Raw genomic sequence first — 21,879 nt, forward strand, 5'->3', positions numbered from 1 at the left:
GCCCTTCTTTCTCCCAGAATTCAGCCTAGCTTTCCCTGCTTACCTAAGTCCTGCCTTGCTATAGGAACAAAGCAGTTTGTTTATTCATTAATGGTAACCACAGCACACAGAGGAAAATCCCACATTACCTCCCCTTTTCTGTTTTAATAAAAAGAAAGGTTTTAACTTTAACATAATAAAATTACGTATAACAAAACAGGCATCAAGTAAGAACAGGAATTGATGTGGAGGTCAGAGTGGAGGCAGGTGTGAGTGGGTGCAACAGAAGGAATCATGGCTGCCAAAGTGTTTGAGTCCATCGGAAAGTTCGGCCTGGTTTTAGCAGTGGCAGGAGGTGTGGTGAACTCCGCCTTGTATAATGTGGATGCTGGACACAGTGCTGTCATCTTTGACCGATTCCGTGGAGTACAGGACGTTGTGGTAGGGGAAGGGACTCACTTTCTCATCCCTTGGGTACAGAAACCAATTATCTTTGACTGTCGCTCACGCCCACGGAATGTACCAGTCATCACTGGTAGCAAAGATTTGCAGAACGTCAACATCACACTACGTATCCTCTTCCGGCCAGTGGCCAGCCAGCTCCCTTGTATCTACACCAGCATCGGCGAGGACTATGATGAGCGGGTGCTGCCTTCCATCACTACAGAGATCCTCAAGTCAGTGGTGGCACGCTGTGATGCTGGAGAATTGATCACTCAGCGAGAGGCCCTTAAAGAGGAAATGAGAAATTCCCTCAAAGAAATGGAGGAAAAGACAAACAAAAAATTGGAAGACATCAACAAATCCTTTAAAGAAAACCAAGAAAAAGCAATCAAACATATGAAAGACACTATTCAAGACTTGAAAACTGAAATTCAGACAACACAAGCGGAGGGAATTATAGAAATAGCAAACATTAGAAAATGATTGGGAACAACAAATGTAAGCATAAGCAGCAGAATATAAGAGATGGAAGAGAGAATCTCAAGTTTTGCAGATACAATAGAGGAAGTAGAATCATCAGTCAAAGAAAACATTAAATTTAACAAAAGCTTAACACAAAATATCCAGGAAATATGGGACACCATGAAAAGACCAAACCTAAAAATAATAGATAAAGAAAAATGAGACGTTCAACACAACAGCACAGAAAATATATTTAACAAAATCATAGAAGAGAACTGTCCCAACCAAATAAAGATATCCCTATAAAGATATAGAACACCAAATAGACTGTGTTTTAAAAAGTCCCCTTGCCATATCAAAACATATATAAATATATAGAATAAAGAAAGAATATTAAGAGCTGCAAAGGAAAAAGGCAGAGTAACATATAAAGGCAGACCTATCAGTATTACACCTCACTTCTCAATGGAGATAATGAAAGCTAGAAGGTCCTGGTCAAGCATTATGCAGACATTAAGAGAGCATGGATGCCAGCCCAGAGTACTATTTTCATCAAAACTTTCAATCACCATAGAAGGACAAAACAAAATATTCTATGACAAAATAAGATTTAACCAATACCTAGCCATAAACCTAGCCCTACACAAAGTACTAGAAGAAAAACTTCAATCCAAAGAAGTTGGCTAAATCAACAAAAACACAGACAATTGATGATCTCACAGTAGCAAATCCCAAAGAATGGAAAAACACACAAATTAACATCACCAACAATGAAAAGTAAATTAATAAGAGATGGCAGTTACTGGTCATTAATATTGCTAAATATAAATGGACCAGATAAGAAATTAAATAGACCTATAACTGCTAATGAAATAAAAATAGTCATCAAAATTCTCCCAAACAAAGTCCAGGACCAGATTTTTTGAGTTCAGAATTCTAAAAGATTTTCAAAGAAGAACTAATACCAATACTCTTCAAATTGTTCCACACAATAGAAAGAAAAAGAACACTGCCAAATTCTTTTTATGAGGCTACAATTACCCTTATATCCAAACCACATGAAGACATTACCAAGAAAGAGAATTACGTTTTACTCATAAACATGGATGCAAAAATACTTAGCAAAATACTGGCAAATCAAATCCAAGAACACATCAGAACCATCGTGCACCATGAACAAGTCAGCTTCATTCCAGAGATGCAAGGATGGTTCAACATATAAAAATTTGTCAATGTAATCTACCAAATAAACAAACTGAAAAATAAGAACCACATGATCATCTCATTAGATGCTGAAAAAGCTTTTGAAAAATATAATATCCCTACATGATAAATATCTTGGAGAAAGCAGGGATACAAGGAACATACCTGAACAAAATAAAGGTAATATACAGCAAGACAACAGCTTTCATCTAATAAATGAAGAGAAACAGCAATTCCACTAAAATCAAGAACAAGACAAGGTTGTCCACTTTTTACGTATTTATAGTTCTTGAAGTTCTAGCTAGAGCAATAAGACAACAAAAGTAGATCAAGGGGATACAAATCAGAAAAGAAGAAATCAAACTCTTACTATTTGCTGATGATATGATAGTATACAAAAGTGACTCCAAAAATTTTACCAAGAAATGTCTACAACTCATAAACACTTCAGTAATGTAGCAGGATACAAGATTAACTCAAAAAATCAGTAGTCCTCTTGTACTCAGGTAATAAAAGGGCTGAGAAAGAAATCAGAGAAACATCACCCTTTTCAATAGAAACAAATAGCATAAAATATCTCAGAGAAATTCTAAGCAAACAAGCCGAAGACATTTATGACAAGAACTTTAAATCTTTGAAGAAAGAAATTAAAGAAGACACCAGAAAGTGGAAAGATCTCATGCTCTTGGGTAGGTAGAATTAATATAGTAAAAATGGCAATCTTACCTAAAGCAATCTACAGATCAATGCCAATTCCCATTAAAATCCCAGCAAAATTTTTCACATACCTCAAAAGAATGTTACTCAACATCATATGGAAAAGCACAAAACCCAGTTTAGCCAAAACAATTCAGTACAGTAAAAGAGCTTCTAGAGGCAACACAATCCCTAACTTCAAATTCTACTACAGAGTTATAGTACTGAAACCAGCCTGGTATTGGCATAAAAACAGACAGGAGGATCAATGGAACCTAATTGAATACACAGATATTAATCCACATACTTTCAAACACCTGATTTATGACAAAGAAGCAAAAAATTATAAAATGGAAGAAAGAAATCATACTTAATAAATGCTGCCAGCATAAATGGATATCAACATGTAGAACAATGAAAATCTGTATCTCTCACCATGCACAAAACTCAAGTCCAAATGGATTATAGACCTCAATATATGGCCAGCCACATTGAACCTCATCGAAGAGAATATGGGAAATACACTTGCATGCGTTGGCACAGGAGACCATTTCCTAAATATAAGACTACCACACAGACACTGAGAGAAAAAACTTAATAAATGGGACTCTTGAAACTGAAAAACTTCTGTAAAGCAAAAGGCATGGTCAACAAGACAAAACAACAGCTTACAGAATAGGAAAAGATCTTCACCAACCTCACATCAGGCAGAGGTCTGATCTCCAAAATATACAAAGAACTCTACAAATTTGTCATAAAAAAACAAATAATCCAATAAAAAATGGGGTATAGACCTAAACAGAGAACTCTCAACAGAGGAATCTAAAATGGCTGAAAGACACTTAAGGAAATGCTCAACATCCTTAGTCATCATAAATGTAAGATTTCATCTTACAACTGTGAGAATGGCCAGGATCAAAAACACTGATGTCAACTTATGCTGGAGAGGTTGTGGGATAAAGGGAACATTTCTGCACTGGTGGTGGGAGTGCAAGCTGGTACAGCCTGTTTGGATTTCAGTAAGGCGATTTATCAGAAAATTAGAAAACCACCTTCTCAAGATCCAGTAATCCCACTTTTTGGATATATATCTAAAGGAAGCTCAATTGTACCACAAAATCATGTGCTCCACAATGTTTATAGCAGCATTGTTTGTCATAGCTAGAACCTGGAAAAAAACCTAAATGACCTTTGACTGAAGAATGGATGAAGAAAATGTCATACATTTACAGAATGGAGTACTACACAGCAAAAAAAAATAACGACACCTCTAAGTTTGCAGGCAAATGTATGGAGCTAGAAAATGTCATATTAAGTGAGGTAACCAAGACCCAGAAAGATAAATATCATATGTACTCACTCATAAGTGGTTTTTAAACATAAAGCAAAGAAAACCAGCCTACAAATCACAATCCCAGAGAACCTAGAGAACAATGAGAACCCTATGAGAGACATACATGGATCTAATCTATATGGAAAGTAAAAAAAGACAAGATCTCTTGAGTAAATTGTGAGCATGGGGATGATGGGAGAGGGTTGAAGGGGAGGGGGGGAGAGCAGAGAAAAATGTAGAGCTCAATAAAATTTAAAAAAAGAAAAAATGTGACACTTGCTTTCCAGAAGCTGTCAACTGATAACTGTTCTTCAGCTGTGTGTGTTTTAGGAGCCTCTCTTCCTTCTGAGCTGTAATTTGACAAGTTTGGTCTTCTGCAGGGCTCTTGTAGGTGACCATAGCTTTTATAAATACATGTGGGCAGCACCCTTGTCATGTCCTGAGAACAGCATTTCAAAGCATGCTGGCTCATTTGTCAAGGTTATTTTTAAGATTTAAAAATACTTACAAATATTTTTCTTCTTACATTTTGAAATCCAGTTTTGAACAAATGGCAACTCTTTAGCTGTTCAAATGAGACTTTTTGTTTTTATTGTAATGTTTTTGAAGCTAATAACGAAACAAAAATGAGAATTAAGAAGATGTGAAACAGGCAGTGGTGGTACAAACCTTTAATCCCAGCACTCCAGAGGCAGAGGCAGGCAGATCTCTGAGTTCATGATCACCCTGGTTTTAAGAGTGAGTTCCTGGTCAACCAGGACCACAGTGAAATATCTGATTCAAGAAATTAAAAAAAAAGAAAAGAAAAAAAGAATATGTGAAATAAATTATACATAGAAAAGAAGTCACTCTTAGTTTGTCATATTTATTACAGTGTCTCTTAATTTCCCCAATTTATTCTCTGAGATCAATTGCTTGTGCCAATCGGTGGATAATAAAGGGTTCAGGTAAAGGTCACTAGGGAAGCTCATCATTATTCTTTTGCTATGTGCTCATTTTAGACTGTTGCATCTGCAGCCAAAATAGCACCAACCTAATGCCATGCAGGACCTATGAATGGGATGATGTGCTTTTTAAATTCTGAAGTGCATTTTCCTCCGTGTGTCTTTTGACATCCAAAACACCTTAGCAAGAGTAATGGCCTTGTGATTTCTCGGTACCTGAAATATGCAATACTATATGAAATTTTGCAGTCCAGTGTTGATGGCTCAGAAAATATAAAAAAGACAGTATTTTGTCCTCTTACATTCATCTAGGAGGTGAAGTGAAGCAGAGAGCTTGTAATACAATTGGTATAAGAAATAGTGTTCAACTAACTGTTTTTTCATAGTGCATATTATTCTGGATGATAATGTATATATGTGAGATGATATATCACAGATATTTAATAGAAATGTATACAGTGTGTCTCCTATCTTGTGGTTATCAAGTTTTGGATAATTACATAAGTTTTTTTTCCTGAATACACTAGATCCAATTTGTATGGAATTGTTTTTCATAGTAACAGTATGTAAAATAAGTATGCATTAATCATCTCTCCATACCTATGACAAAGAACTTGAGACAACCTAAGTATCAAGAATAAAGCTTTTTTAGCTTACAGTTTCAGCGGCTTTTGTCTATGATTAGACAAAATCATTTCATGTAGGTTTCTCATAACGATTGCAGGCTGTGCCTCTACTTGGTTAGAAAGCAAAAGGGAAAGTATAAGGGGAAGAAGTCCCATTATCTCATTTTACAATAGGACATATATCTTAAATGTTTATCTTATACTAGGGACACCCTGGGGCCAGTTTAACACTTGATTTACATGTGTGGTTGTGAGCACGCATGTGTACATGCATGTATATGTATAAAACATTTATATGCATATAAATTTATGTGTGTATATATTATTTATAAATATATAACAGTTATATATTTATATATGTAAACTTTTGCATATATGTATTTATATGTATAAAACAATGGATTCAAATTCAAAGTCTTCAACATACAACATTAACTATTTCTCTTGCACACTGGCTCATAGGAAATTCCTTACAATTTATCTTATGGTGACACATGCAACACTTTCATAATGCTGCTTTTATTGATTATATTTTTTTATTTTTGATAAAGGTCTCCTTTTGCAGTCCTGACTGTCCCCAAACTCATTCTATAGACCAGGCTGATCTCAAACTCACAGAGCCACTTGCCTCTACCCTCTGATTACTGGGATAAAAGTTTGTGCCACCATGTCCAGATGCTCTTACAAATTTTATTTCACAATTCTGTGTCCCTTAAGATGGTTATGTTGTAATTCAAACGGTTGAACTAAACTAGGCAAGAAATTTTTTGTTTTTATTTTTTACAAGAAAAAAAATCACCATTTTAGAAGCTCATTTTATGTTCTCTCTACAGTATCTATGGAAAATTAAACAAAATAGAAAAAACAGGTGATGCATTTGTCTTATTATTAAACTGTGCATCCTCACTAGCAATAAAAAATTTAGGTGTCTTTTCCTCAAATGAACTTTTATTCACTGTCTAACATTTAATTTTCTAGACTGACTCATTATGGGATTTTGATCAACTAGTTATTTTTTCAGAAAGAAGAAAGAGTCATTCACTGATTCATTTCACATAGATAATGAGGGAACTTTAAAAGGATCAAAATACAGGTAAGGTCTTAGGGTTTCTGTTGCAGTGAAGAGACGCCATGACTATGGCAACTCTTATAGCAGAAAATGCTTAATTAGGACTGGCTTAGAATTCAGAGGTTTTGTCCATTATCTTTATTGCAAGAAGCATAATGAGATGCAGGCAGACAAGGTTCCTGAGAGGCAACTGCGAGTTCTACATCTGTATCTGCAGTGTGGGGGCTCACAGATGTGAGTCCTGGTCCAGCTTGACTAAAGGTGAGAGAATTTGAACTTATTTTTGCCCCTTTAAAGTTGTGACAGCTGGTGTGGCTCCTGACCTAGGGTGTGCTTACTTGGTGTTTTGGACATTAAGATGGCCCATAGAGGTGGATCCACTCCACCCTGACCAAAGGTCAGAGAACTCAAGCCCATTCCTGTTCCATTTTAAAATAGGAGGTCTGTCATAGGGTGTGGCTTCCTATAGGACACTTGGTCTAGGGTGTATTCAACTCATATCCTGCCCAAAACATCAAATGCTTAACTCAGGAAATAATGGCTTGATGTCTCAAGTACTGAAGCAAGTAACTGTTCTGGCTGTTCTTTGTGCCATGTTAAAGCAGTCTTTGCCTTCCTCCCTCCTTTTTGTTTTGGGGTATAAAAGCAGATAGGAAATAAATGTGGGCAGATTCAGTATTCACTGAGCTGCCCTCCCAGTGCTATCCTGTGCCTCTGTATTTCTTTCTTATCTCTCTTCCTCCTACCTAACATTTCTAATCTACTCACCCCTACCTGGAACATACAACCTGTCACTTGTCCTAGCTGAACTGTGACACTGCAGGCAGCAGGAGGAGAATGATACACACTAAGCCCAGTTTGAGCTTCTGAGACCTCAAAGTCCACCCTGCAGTGACACACTTCAACAATACCACAACTACTCCAACAAGATAAGAACTCCCAAGAATGCCAGTTTTTATGAGCCTTTGCAAGCTACCACATGTAGTGAAACTGTTTTCCCATATTACCTTATGTTTGTTTGTTGTTTTCTTTCACTAACTCTGGATCTGGCTCTGGTTCTTTCTCTGTCTTTCTCTCTATGTGTATCTCTCCCTGTTTGTCTCTTTGTCTTTCAGTCTCTCTCCCTCTCTCTGTCTCTCTCCACACCTCAGTATCTTTGGCTCTTTGGCTCTCTCTGTCTCTATTTCTCTCTTTTTGCAATTTACTGTGTGTCTCTCTCCATCTGCCTCTCTGTCTCCCTTTCTCTGCATCTCTGGCTCTGCCTCTCTGTGTGTCTCTGTCTCTTTGTCTCATCTATCTATCTATCTATCTATCTATCTATCTATCTATCTATCTATCTATCATCTATCTATCATCTATCTATCTATCATCTATCTATCTATCATCTATCTATCTTTCATCTATCTATCTATCATCTATCTATCATCTATCTATCTATCATCTATCTATCTATCATCTATCTATCTTCTATCTATCAATCATCTATCTATCTTCTATCTATCTATCTATCTATCATCTATCTATCTATCTATCATCTATCTATCTATCCTAGCTACCTATCTCTGTGTCTCTATCTGCTCCTTTTGTGTTTCCATCCTTTACTTTTTCACATAAACAATTTGTTGCTCCTTTTCTTTATTTTAATGGCAAGTCTTAGTAAGTAGAAACCTGTAATAAAGCTACAAGTGATAAAAGTTTAGGGGTTAATATCAACAGAGACTATGAGGAAAATGAAAAAACTAGAGATAAAGATTTATGACTTGATGCTATTCAAAGAAGATCAAGTGTAGTCGGTTGCTAAGAAATCAAATTGATGACCAGAAAGTATGATCCTATTAAGAAATATGAGGTGGGTATATCCTCCTGAGGCACGGTATTGGGACATTGAGATGTATGTCTAGGGGACAATGAAAGGTGTGGGAATGGATAAGTCTGAAATCCTCTTACACTACATCACTACAGGTCCTATATTCCTTGAGGAACTCGATTACCAAATATCCCAGACAAGATGAGTGACTCTTGTGGAAGTGAGAGCAACTTTGGAAATTACATAAAATTCTAAGTTGGCTTTCAGTGTTCAGAAAATATTGTGTACAGGCAAGCACACTGATTTTTCTTGTCAGCACAATCATGAATATCTGTAAAATACTCATAAAGTGTGAAAGGAAATTAGATAATTTTTTAAACTGAGGACTTTTCTGGACCCATAAAGGATCACAAATTCACAAATACATATTTTATTTTAATCGTTTTAAGCCCATCTAGTTCATCCTTCAGAACTTCAATTTTTCTGGGCAGCATAGTTGACAATAAGTCAAAGGTAAAAGGCCCCAATAGTGTATATTTGAAGGACTGCTTACATGCAAAGTTCTGTCCTTCTGAAGAATATAGAATTACTGGAATAAATGTAAGGAAAAATCAGTCAGTTCAGTGTGGAGCAAAAATCTGTTATAACACAGTATTGACATGAAAGCATTCTTCTTTCAAACAAATGCATGCTAATAATAAGACATCATTTAAATTTAAAATTATCATGTGATAGGAGCAATTATATCTTTTCTAACAACTTTATGACATAGAAAGTGATGTCCTCATTCTCCCTCAGTAGTGGAAGAAATGGGAGCAATGACAGGATAGTCACTGTCACAGTCAAAGCCAAGCTGGAGTTGGAGTAGAAGCAACGTTGTCCTTTTCTCTTAAATACTTGCTTTTCTTTTTATGCTTACAAAGACTACTAATTCTCAAGGAAACATAAGCTGCAGAGACTTTTTTCTTGCCTTATATTTTCCAATGTTTTCTAATAAAGCGGTTTCCCATGTGACTGTGTTTAACTCTCTGAATGTCATCTCAAACTTTTATAGCTACTGTTTCCAGCAGAGAGTAGATACACCTGAAGTTCCAGAACTGAAAGATCTTCATCTAGACCAACTACATGCTGTAATCCTCTATAGGGTTGTATAATTGAGGGAAAGTTTAAACATGTGGAAAAATAAAAAGCTTTCTAGATACAAAGTAACAAATAATTGCTTGGAGATCAAGTGTTTCCTGAGTCCTGCTGCTTCTCCCAAGCCCTGCCTATGCTGTGTCAAACACCTTCAGTGCAACCTTGAGCTGAACAAGTGGTGTGCACTTGGCACTGCGCATGTGTCCAGCCACACAAAACTGTTGAGTGCTTGTTGACACTTTGTAGCTCAGATTCAAGACTTGTGTTTGTATTACCGTGCACACAATGCTTTCTGCCTCAATGTAAACATCAGGTTTAATTAGGGAAAGCAAGGACTTATAATATTTTCCTAATCATCATTCCTCAGGGCTTAAATATCAGATCTGCACATCTTTGGGTTGGATTGTGTCATGAAGTTTGATTTTTAAATTTGTGTTTCAGTTGGTGACATTTGTTTGATTAAAAAATAATTAAATGAATTTTGGTATTAAGACAGAATTTCCATGTTTCTAAAATAGCCCCGAATACACATCTACCATTTGTAATGTATTCTTGCATGAAACACACTCTGCACTGATAATTACAAAATTAAATTGTCAAGAAACTCTGAAAAATATAGACAATGTTCTCCGTTTCCACAATATCAAATATTAAGCCAACTTTTGATCACTTAATTTTGCTACACACATGTCCTGTGCACTGAGCATATTTCTTTCCATATGCCTTCCAGTCTTCCTTCCCTCCCTCTTCCGCCTGTTAGTCGTCATTACCCTAGACAGCTTCAGGTTGGTGCAAATGTTTAACAAAGGTCACAGTCACCTGGAAAATGTATTGGATTTTCAGTGTCTTATTCAAGAGGCCCAAGGTTGTCTGATAGAGCTGGTCTAAGGACCAAACTACAAGAGCTACTGCTCTGGTGCTGGTGCTGGTGCTGGCCAAGGTGAAAGTCTGAAGATATGAATTAATCAGTTATTTATTTACAATGTAAATAAAAGTAAATTGTGTCCATACCAGAACAGCAGATGTCCTAAATGATAATGAGTCAAAGGACTTGTGTTAGTCCTTAGGAAAGGCATGCCAGCTAATAGTTTGAGAGATAAGATGGAATTTCAGTATGTTTGTACTGCTTTTCCTCACAGAATATTAAATTAAAAGTTTTATTAGGTCCATTTTAAAGGGGACTACTTATTTTCCCCAAAGGACAAATATTCAGAAGGATTCCATAGATTCAGGAATTGATTAAGACAATCAGTACTAAATTGTTCCACAGCCTATATTTGGTTTATGTCAATAAGTCTTGTGATTATTAATTTTGATAGTCAATGAGATTGATTGACAAGTACTTACGAAGTCAGTTAAGTACACCCCAGATGTGTCTGTATGGGTGTTTCCATGGGGAAGGAGAGAAAACTGACCCTGAATAGCCCCTGATTCCATGGGGCTGAGAATGATGAAATGCAAGGCAGTCTCTCTCTCTCTCTCTCTCTCTCTCTCTCTCTCTCTCTCTCTCTCTCTCTCTCTCTCTCTCTTTTCTCTCCCTCTCTCCCTCTCCCATCACTGCTTCCTGGACACCATGAAGGAAGCTGATCTACTTGGTCACACTGATAGGCTGACATCTTTTAACCCATGAGCCTAAGTAAACAATTCTTCTCTCTAAGTTGCCTTCCTCTTACACATATTTGCTTAGGCATCAAAAACTAACTAACACAAATAGCATGTCAAACACTTCTCTTCTTACTCTAGTGACAAATTTTGCTTAGGTACATAGCTCTCCATGATTAGTTGTGGAATTTCAGATTCCCCATCTTTGAAACCATAACTGTAAACAAAGCTAAAGTTCTGATCAATGAGGTATATATAAGAATGTTGTAGGTAAAGTACCTGTAAAATTTTGCATTTAAGAGAAAAAATTGAGTTATTTTATCCTACTGAGTTTGGAAGCATCTGTAACTTCACTGCACACAGTATCTATAATTGGTCCCTTTGCCCTGGCTCAGCTCACAGGGATGCTGCAGGCCATTTGTGGCTCTGTCATATGTTTTATTTCATTCATTTAGCACTTGTGATGAAGCCTCTTGCCAAAACTTTGCTCTGTGTACATGAGTCCTTTGGTCACAATTTCTGGATTATTTTGATTTGAGCTGTACATTTTCTAAAGAGATCTTAATTAACATGCATTTAGAAGTTTTTGGTATGGTTTAAATAAGTTAATGTAATTGTTTTACATGAAATTGTCCCTTGTTTATAGTAAGCTTTCAGTGGTGTTACCAATGCCCCACTCAAATGAATGCATCCTTCATGGGGATTTTCTATGTACTGGAAACACAGCACCTACTGTAAGTTCGGTGGACTCTGTGGCATATGGCTGGCAATCTATCTGTGCCATTACTCTTACTTAAAGGTTTAATTGGCTATATCTATCCAGAGTGAGCCTGGATGATCTTTAGGAGGATGATTAATCCAAAGCTGTACAGATTCTTTCCTTCTCTGTATTTGCTTGGCAAATACATGTTGGATTCTGTCACCAGGAACTGAATGATAATTAAGGTGCCTGAAAAATGGTTTATGTGGCAAGCAAGGAGGTCTCTAATTCTGCCCATACATATGGCAGACTCATTTACATAGGGCAAGAATAAGGATGGTTCATAAGCAAGTTCAAGGCTGCCCTTGGCCAAGGTTCAGATAAAGGAAAGACTGTAACTGCCCTGGTTATCAGAAGGCACCTACACAGGAGCAATTCCATATGACAATAGCACTTTTTGCCAGCAAAACTCTATTTCTTAGAATCTTTCTACCCTGTGAAACACAGGTAGCTACTGTGTCCCAGAGAAAAGGCATTGTCACAAGGAAACAAACTGGGACTCACTACTCAGACAGTTGGTCAGTCAGTACTCATGCGGGCTAAATGCTTATCCTGGGAAATTAGGATGCCTAGGAACTGAATCTTGGCAAAAAATAATATGGAAAATCATGGGTGAGGAAAATGTTTTCAGTAACAGAATCTCTCTCCCAATGTCAGAGTAGAAAGGACTTGTTTCTTGGGCTGGATATTGAAATAGCAAGTCCAAAATCTGAACTTTAAGTTATTGATAGTCAGAAGTTTCAAAGGACTGAAAAGGTTTGGAATCCTACTCAGCACTAAAGAAAATTAAATTGTGAATTTTTCAGACATAAAACTGGATGAAACTGGAAAAATACACTGAAATACAAATGCCTCATCTTCTGTCTCATATGTGGATCATAGCTTCAAATTTATGTCTGAGTTTAATGAGGGAAGTCTGTAGACACCACATATTGTAGACAGGGATTATGAGAAATAAAAGAGGCAAAAAGTGAAAGAAAGCATACCAAATAAAAATAGAAGCATGGAGCATAATAGGATCCTCCCTTAGCTTCCATCCCCAAGGACTCCCCATGTCAGGGGCTCCCCAAGGAGAGGAAGGCCCCTATAAGCCGTGCCCCAATCCATAGATGAATGTTGACAGGCCCAATCTTATGTAGGCTCAGTACAGGCAACTACAGAGACTGTGAATTCGTGATAGTAAAAGATGAACCACCCGGAAGACAGCATTTAGAAGCCCCTTTGCTTGTCATCCAGCTGCTACATTCTTTCTGGCATCTCTTCCTCAGTGTCTCTGAGTCTTAGATGTACTGGTACAAATGTTGTATTTAGGACGGAGCACCCAACACTCATACTGTCTATACCTTAAGCAGTCATAAGGCTTTGCATTCATCACTGTTCACTGTAAGAAGTATCCTGTTCAGTGCTGAGAATAGCTTGCGTCTGTGTGAATAAACATAAATACTGGGAAGATAATCTGTTATCATTTCAAATTAGCAAATCAAAACCTACCCTTGGGTCTGTGACCCCACAGGCCATAGAGTTTTGGTCATCATTACAGTACCAACTATTTTTGTGGAAAAAAAATCTCAAATCTAACAGAGTACACAGAGGAACCTGCAATGAAGGGAATATTCTAGCGTTTCCAGTTATATAAATGTACCATGTTTTCTTTATTCATTCAATACTCAATGTACAGCTGTGCTGATTCTATTTTTTAGCTATTTTGAAAAGGGCAACAATGAATATGTATGTGCAATCCACTCTACCATAGGATATGAAGTTCTAGGAGTGGATACCCTGAAGGCATGTGAGTGAGTTATAAGGCAGGTCTACTTTTAGCTTTGTCAGGAACCTGGACCATGATTCCCATACTGGCTGTTCCAGTCTACATTTCTAACAGCTGTTTAAATATTCACTTTTCTCTCCATCTCCATCAATCAGCATCCTTTCTTTCTCTTTTTAAGTAAAACAATTCTTGGGGATAGAGAGATGGCTCAGCAGTTAAGAGCACTGGCTGTTCTTCTAGAGGTTCTGACTTCAATTCCTAGGAACCACATAGCATCTCACAACCACCTGTAATGAGATCTGATGCCTTCTTCTGGCCTGCAGGCATATATGCTGTATACATAATAAATTAAAACCTAAAAATAAAGGAAGTTGCTTTAAAAAATTTCTTCCTGGGATGAGAATGGAAGAACCTCTGAGTATTTTTATTTCCACTACTCTCATGGTTGATGACATCGAACACATTCTTCTTTTGAGAACTCTTTTAAATTGCATAGCCCATCTATATTTTGATTGGAGTGTTTGATTTCTTGATTATATGCTCCTATAAATAAGAGATCCTAAAGCTCCACCAAAGAAAACCCCTTAAACTGATAAATGCTTTCAGTCAAGTGCCAGATTACGTAGCTAACATGTAATAATCAGTAGCCTTCTAGTAACTGGCTTTGAATAGTCACATCTACAACCCTTTCAGTACAAATGGAAATTTCAATTACCACTCCAAACAACTTCAAACAGATAAATAAAATTGCATGTCAATAATACTTAAAATTCAGGTGGCTTTATTTCTATATTTTCAGGTATTAGTTGGCAAAATATCCTTGGAAATCAGTAATCCTGAAATATGTTCATTGTGATTCTATAGTTCTATGCCCAATAAGTACTCTCAATTACAAAATGTGTGGATTTGGGGAAAATGAAGTGTTCAAGTAGAGTATTGTTAATTTTGGTATGCTTGAATTATATTGAATTATGTGCATGTAAATGAAAACTGTCATAAGAGCCTTAAGCTGGTGAGACTAATCACAAAATAAGCAATACCATGACATAACTGTTTCAATGCAATGGAACAAAATTCCAGAGTGGCAGTGAGTCTGCGGAAAAGAAAAATAAATAAATGGCTAATGACAAAAGAAAATAAGGGATCAAAAGAGTGAACCTTCAAGGCACAGGGCTTCCCTGCTGGCTGCATCTCTGCTGGGAAGGATGTTAAGTGCGTGGAAGTTCTAATGGAGCACAGAATGGTGGAAGGAGGCTGTGTGGCAGGAATCAGTAGAAAAGAGGTCAAAGAAAGGAAGAGTGGTAGTGATGCATGCTGAGGAGAACAGATTGTTTCGCAGGCAAAATATCTCCACCATCTTGATGGGGGTGACTGAGAAAAGTGCAGAGGAGGCAGCTTCCATAGTCATCTAAGTTAGAATGAAAGCAGAAAACAGCAGCAAGGACTTCTAATGCTGACAGTCCCTCTTCATAAGAGACCTGATCAACCGTGGAATTGGTAAGGAGTCCCATAGTAGAAGCAGGAGGGAGGGAGACACAGCAAACTTTTCCATGGAAAAAAATACCCCTAATATGCACACAATACGAGTCTCTCCATGAGGGTAAACTAATGACATTTCAGGATTTAACGTATGCGGGTATATCATCAATAAAAAGAGCCTTCCTTTAAAAGTATTTTTAAAAAAGAGAAGACACAAAGTTCACTACTTTTGAGATTTGCTGCTCACAACTTTGCAACAACAAAACCATCAGCTTTATCTTTCTGAGAAAAAAAAAAGTATTCAATTCATACCCAGACTAGAAAACGCCTAAGACGGTGAAGAACGGTAAATAAATACAAAGACAGTCTGAAAGAATCTTGTTCTGAAGTGAAATCACAAGATGGGCTCTCATCATCAATCAAGACTACAGTCATCACAGCCCAGATAGGCTGGTAATGGGCCCAGCACAGATCATCAAACCTAAAGCTCCCTGTGCTGGCAGCTCGCACTGAATGGCAATCCCAGGGACAGATGCCAGGCTTTGAAAAACCCTGCTCTAGCAGCAGGGGCTGACTCACTGGCAGGCTTTTCAAACACTTTCCCTGGCAGCTTCAGAAGTTGTGCTAAATCAGTTATGTGATTAGGTTCTTTGGGGAGCCTGGGTTTGCTTATCATCGTCTGTGCCATAGCTGTGGACAACGCACCTATTCACAAAGCAACAACTGGGGCTCTGATCAGTTTGGGACACTGGTTTTCTAAGAAAGAATTATCTATTTTGCTAAAGTTAAAAGTAAGCCTCCCTGTATATAGTTGCCTAGACGAAAATCATAGTCTCAAAAAAAGAAAAGAAAAAGGCAGGTTTATTTTCTTACTTTTTAAGGCTTTCAAAAATTTTATTTATTGATAATCCATATAGGATTGCTTGTGTCTGTGTTCATGTTTGTTTGGGGAGTCACACTGGGTGCCTGTGCATGCATATAAGCCCATACGTATGGATGGCTAAGCAGGTATGTGCATGCCATCATGTGTATAGGGAGGTCACAGGACAACTTTCTGAAGTCTGCTCTTTCCTCCTAAGGCGGGATCCAGGCACCGGAGTCTGGTGGCAGTCAAGCCTCTCCAACATGCATTTTTTACTCAGTGAACCCTGGACACAGTTTCTATATTGACTGGTTGTAACTTTTCGACCCTGAGCCTCACTCGTGTTCATTCTTGATTTTCAAATAGTCTTATTTTTTGACATCAAAGCCACCTACATAGAACTACAAAAGACAGAGAGGTTAGAAATGAAAATTAAGGACTGTCAAAAAAATTGTCACAAATATTTTTCTAGTTCATTTCCTTAAAGCAAAGAGCCTAAAGACAAAGAACGTTTAAGTCAAACAGGACTGAGGAAACCAAGAACAAGACTCAGCAAACAAAATAATATGGCGTATAAGGATGGTCCTGTATCCTGCCAAGGAAACCAAATCATGTTGATCTGTCAGTGACCTTTTGACACCCACATGGCTTTTTTGTTTTGTTTTGTTTTGGCTTGGTTTTGGTTTACCAAATTGGGTTTCTCTATAACTTTTGGTGCCTGTCCTGAAACTCACTTGGTAGACCAGGCTGGCCTCAAACTCATGGAGATCCACCTGTCTCTGGCTCCTGAGTGTTGGTATTAAAGCCGTGCACTGCCACGACCCTGCTTCCCACACAACTTACTGGCTCTCTAGTCTGTTCTTACAGTTTGTTTCCTAGTCTTTCAATGTCAATCGAAGACTTTCTTTCTTGCTACTATTGGATGTGAAGTGTTTATTTTAGAGTAGATTAAAATAACAATTTACTTTTTGCTATTTATCTAAGGCCATGCCTGATAATTTATTGTAATTTGTATTATTCTAACATTGCTCAGTAAAACTTAAAGAATTTTTAAAATCCCCCAAATATACTTTTACATAATTGCATTAACCATTGTCAGAATTCATAACAAAGCTGTATAGGTTAAAATAGCTGCTAACATAAAACTTACACAATGACAATGTAATTAATTTGCCATTGCTTTTATTAGTGAAACTCTTTTTTCAAGCTCTGAAGAGTCTTACTACATGTTAGCGGCAATGCATGTTGATTTATCAAAGTGTAGGTTGGTGTAGGAGTTTCTTCTGTTTGTGTGTTGCTTTCATTGGATAATGAATAAAGGAATTGCCTTGGCCTAGTTGATAGGTGGAAAAGACAGAACTCAATTCCTGGAAAAAGAAAGCAGAGTGAGAAAACTGCCATGGAGCTGCCAGAATCAGACATGCTGAATCTTTTCCAGTAAGCCATGACCTAGTGGTGATACACAGATTAATAGAAATGGGTTAAATCAAGATGTGAGAGTTAGCTAACAAGAGGCTAGAGATAATGGGCCAGGCAGTGATTTAATGAATACAATTTCTGTGTGATTACTTTGGGTGTAAGCTAGCCGGGTGGCTCGGACAAACAAAGGGCCACCCTCCTCGTGTGCAACAGTAGGTAATCACAATGGTAGGCACGAAATAATGGCTTCATGGTATCTTTCTCAACACTCTATGCTGTATTCTTGTGAGACTTTTTCTTTCCGATGTTTTGTTTCTACAGTCACTTGGCAAGGAAGGGTTTCCTAGTTAGAACAGAGGTTGTTCTCACCAGCTTCAAGTGTACAGTGATTCAACCTCAGGACCCTTCCTTCTTAGTTAAGGGAACAACAACAACAAAAAAAAAAAACCACAAATGAGTCAGATCTTATTTTCAGCCTGGGAAGACGGAGATCAGAATTTTAACCATCCAACAGTCCAGTGCTAGAATTTTAGCTAAGACACGTTGAAGAAAAATTTAAGCAGATTTGTTGTTAATTTTCTTTTTTTCCTGCTTCATTATGTCTGCTATAAAGTTATGGAAATAATTTAATTAACTAAACATTTTATTTAGGAAATCTACTTTGAGTCTCTCCAATATAAAGCTTTCAATACTGCATTTAACAGGAAAAATCGATAGGATACTATTTCCTGTTTAATCTATGAGCTCAGTTTATGTCTTCAGAAAAATTTTGTTTTTTTCATTTATTAATTTGGTGAAGCTAGGACTGAACTGCTGGCTGCATACTCAGAAGAAAGCACACCATTGTTGTTCTACACAGCTCCCCTAGAAAACTTTATTTTCTCATGAGGCAGGAAAAAATTTAAGCAGCTGTTCCCTTTATAGAGAGATAGGTACAAACCCAGCATTTTAACATTGTTTAATTTCGATTGAATTTCAAAGACCTAGATGTTCACTGACAAGACAATAAAAGCAGAAATTTATGTTTTAATTATAGGAAACTAATTTTCTTTCATTATTAAAAGTAATTTTCCATTTCGTCTGGATGTTCTATTAAAGGAACACATGTACTAATAAAATTGTGCTCATTTTCCTCCACTTCCACCCTATCCAATATGCTTTTTCCACTTCCTATCACGGGCTGTTTCATTTCTAAGCACATACTCCTCATTATTTAACTGCATCCAAACTCGAAGGGGAATAAAAGAAGAATCAAATTATGCTGGGTGCAATTGCATGATGTTTGGATTGTCATCTCTCACTTCGACTATCTCTTTGCAATGCCAGAGGAATTACAAATGGGCATGGGAGGAGGTACTGGACATTCAGACTGGAAAACAAAAGTTTGGAGATATTTGGTGGTTTCTTCAGCTGGAAGGTGAAACCTGCTCTGGTTTCTCCTACACATCTAGTCAGAGGTGTATAAGCAGGGTGGTGGATTAGTATCGTCAGCTTCTCAACCAGTCAGTTTTCACGCAGGGTTTATATGGCATTACTCCTCCAGTCAGTTTCTTTCAAATAAGTGAAATCACATTCTCTTGATTTCTGGATGTACATGAGTCATTTTCATGCATCTCATAGTAGGAATATAGATAGAAATTACTCCTATGAGTTATTTGTTTTTCCATCAAGACATTCATCAACAGATAAAATACTATCATAACTATAGTTTAAAATTGAACTTGTAAATAATATAATATGCATTCATCTATTTTTTCTCAAAATCAAATTTATTAGTTTGTTCTCTCAGTGCTATGACAAAATCTTTAAAAATGAAGAGATGTTTATTTTAGCTGATTGTTTCAGGGGCTCAGTGTCTTGTCAGTTGGCCTGTAGCACTTGTGCATCATGGAGACAGGAGTGTCTGGAAGAGGTTGTACTTCACACCTTTGTGGACAGGAGTGGTGAGTAGGAAGAGGCAAGAGCAAAACACAGAACCAAAACATGCCCCATTGACCTACTGCCTCCACGTCTGCCCCTCATGGTTCACCACCTTCCAATTGTGTAAGTCATCAATAAAATAATCGAACCAAGTGAGAGCCCTCATTCTCTACATGTCTCAGATAAAGCCCTCATAGACACATCTAAAGCTGTGGTTTAATAATCCCTTGGGCATTTTTAAAAATTCATTCTTATTTTAATGTGATTATTTAAATATTTTAATACTATTTAATTATTTTAATATGTATTTTTCTTCCTTGTATGTATGTGTAGCATGTATTTGCAGAGTCACAAGGGGTCTGATGATTTCACTGGATTCTGCGGAACTGGAATCACAAGCAGTTGCTAGCTACCATGTGGGTGTTGGACAGTGAATCTGTGTGCTCTGTAAGAACAAGGAGTGCTCTTAAGTGTCATGCCATCTTTCTAATCACCTTATCTTTTTAATTAAATCAAGTTGGAAATCAAAAGTAACCATCACATCAAATGCATCTTAATTTTCATGACCTGAACAAGTAAGAGTAAATGTGTGTACATGTCATGGATAATAATGTATTAATTAATTGATAGTCAGATATATAGTTACAGATATAGGTCATGTTTGATCAGATAAATATGAATAAGTACCTAATTAATTATCAATTTTCTTCTTAAATTTATGTTTTATTTTCTTCTCAAAGCTATGACAGTAATTATAGCTTCTCTATATTTAATAAAGGCAACACAAATAAATATATATTTGTTTGTTATTTACAATTTGTCAGGAATCCTCATGCATGTTCTTGTTTTTGAATTTTATGACAACTTTGAAAATTAACTATTATCATATTATGCCCAAGATTCAAATGAGAAAGCATTTTAACACAATTCCTTCTCCAATGACAGTAGGTTTGTGCCTCAGGCTAGACATTCAACATGTTCTAAGAAGTGATTATGACTAATGCCATCTTTGGCACTCTTATTTTGTTTGATTCTCTCCTCAAAATTCATGAGATACTTCTTTTTATATTTTAATTAATATGTCTGAGATAATGAGATTTCCAGTTCCTCCTACCTAGAATCATCCTGATGTGAGATTCCCCTCTGTATGCAATGACTATGTTTTATTAACATTGGTTAATTAAAAAGCCGCTTTGGTCTGTGGCAGGGCAGAATATAGGTAGGTGGGACACTAAACTGAAAGCAAGGAAAAAGAAGGTGGAGTCAGGCAGATAACACATAGTTGACGAAGGAGAAAGACACCAGAAAGTTACTGGTAAACCACAGCCTTGTGGTGATACATGGATTAATAGAAATGAAAAAATTTAAGGTTTAAGAGCAAGCTACAAATATGTCTGAGTCATAGGCCAATCAGTGTTGTAATTAATAAAGTTTCTGTGTTATTATTTGGATCTAGGAGGCTGGGAATGAAAAAGCAGTCTCCTTTTATAATGTTATCCAAACATTTGGCAACAATATCCACATAAAGCCTAAAATAGCTTAAAAGGGGGCTTCTACGCCTACAAAATGGAGTCAACTGAAGCTTCTTGGTACCACATGTTTTCAGATAGACTGTTTGCTGGTGGTGAGCAGATGTGCGACTTCTGTAAGAGAAGGCTTCCTGACTCAGCATCAGCTGCAAAACTGCAAGAGACAGCTTCCTGATTCATGCTGGTGGCACAGATAGCATTGGATCTTTCTGGGGTCCTGCCTGCTGTGGAGCACTTGAATGAAACTCATGGGCAGCATGCTGCAAGTAAGCGGTGTTGGCATGGGCCAGGTGCTTCCCAGAGTCGGGGTAATAAACTCCTAGAACCATAAATAAATGGTGAATGAAAATCTGCTGCTGTAGGAAACTCTACAGCCAATAGCATTTAAGTTAATTGCCCACTGGGGCGTGGCCTCTTATACCATTTATACCAATGTAAAGCCTGCGTCCAGCCTCTTCTTCTGGCTGTGGAATTCAGTTGCTGTTCTCTGTTCCAGCAGAGGATATTGATTTGTGAGTCTACCCCTAAATAGATAACCATTTATTCTCAATTCTGAGCTAGAGAAGAACTATGAATACCATCAAAATTAATAAAGATTTGGTTTGAAAAGGAGAAACCTCTTGAAAAGGAGAAATGACAGTTCATCAACAATGGTAACAACCATACAGGAGGTAAGGAAAGCATATAGGTTTGGGGCAAAGTTCTCTTCTTATCTTGCAGGAAAATACTCATCTTCAAAAATTCAAGAGACCTTGATGTTTGAATGCTAACAGATGAAAAAATTATCAGTCTATTATGGATCAAGACTAAGGAATACGATTTATGAGATCAGTTATTTAT

At 37.1% G+C, this 21,879-nt stretch overlaps 1 pseudogene; it reads left to right on the forward strand.

Moving 5' to 3' along the window:
• Positions 1 to 226: 226 nt before the first annotated feature.
• LOC101988928 overlaps positions 227 to 21,879 on the forward strand; it is a 30,825-nt pseudogene continuing 9,172 nt past the window's right edge.

The sequence above is a fragment of the Microtus ochrogaster genome, chromosome 26 (assembly GCF_000317375.1).
Source record: "Microtus ochrogaster isolate Prairie Vole_2 chromosome 26, MicOch1.0, whole genome shotgun sequence".
NCBI classification, from domain to species: domain Eukaryota; kingdom Metazoa; phylum Chordata; class Mammalia; order Rodentia; family Cricetidae; genus Microtus; species Microtus ochrogaster.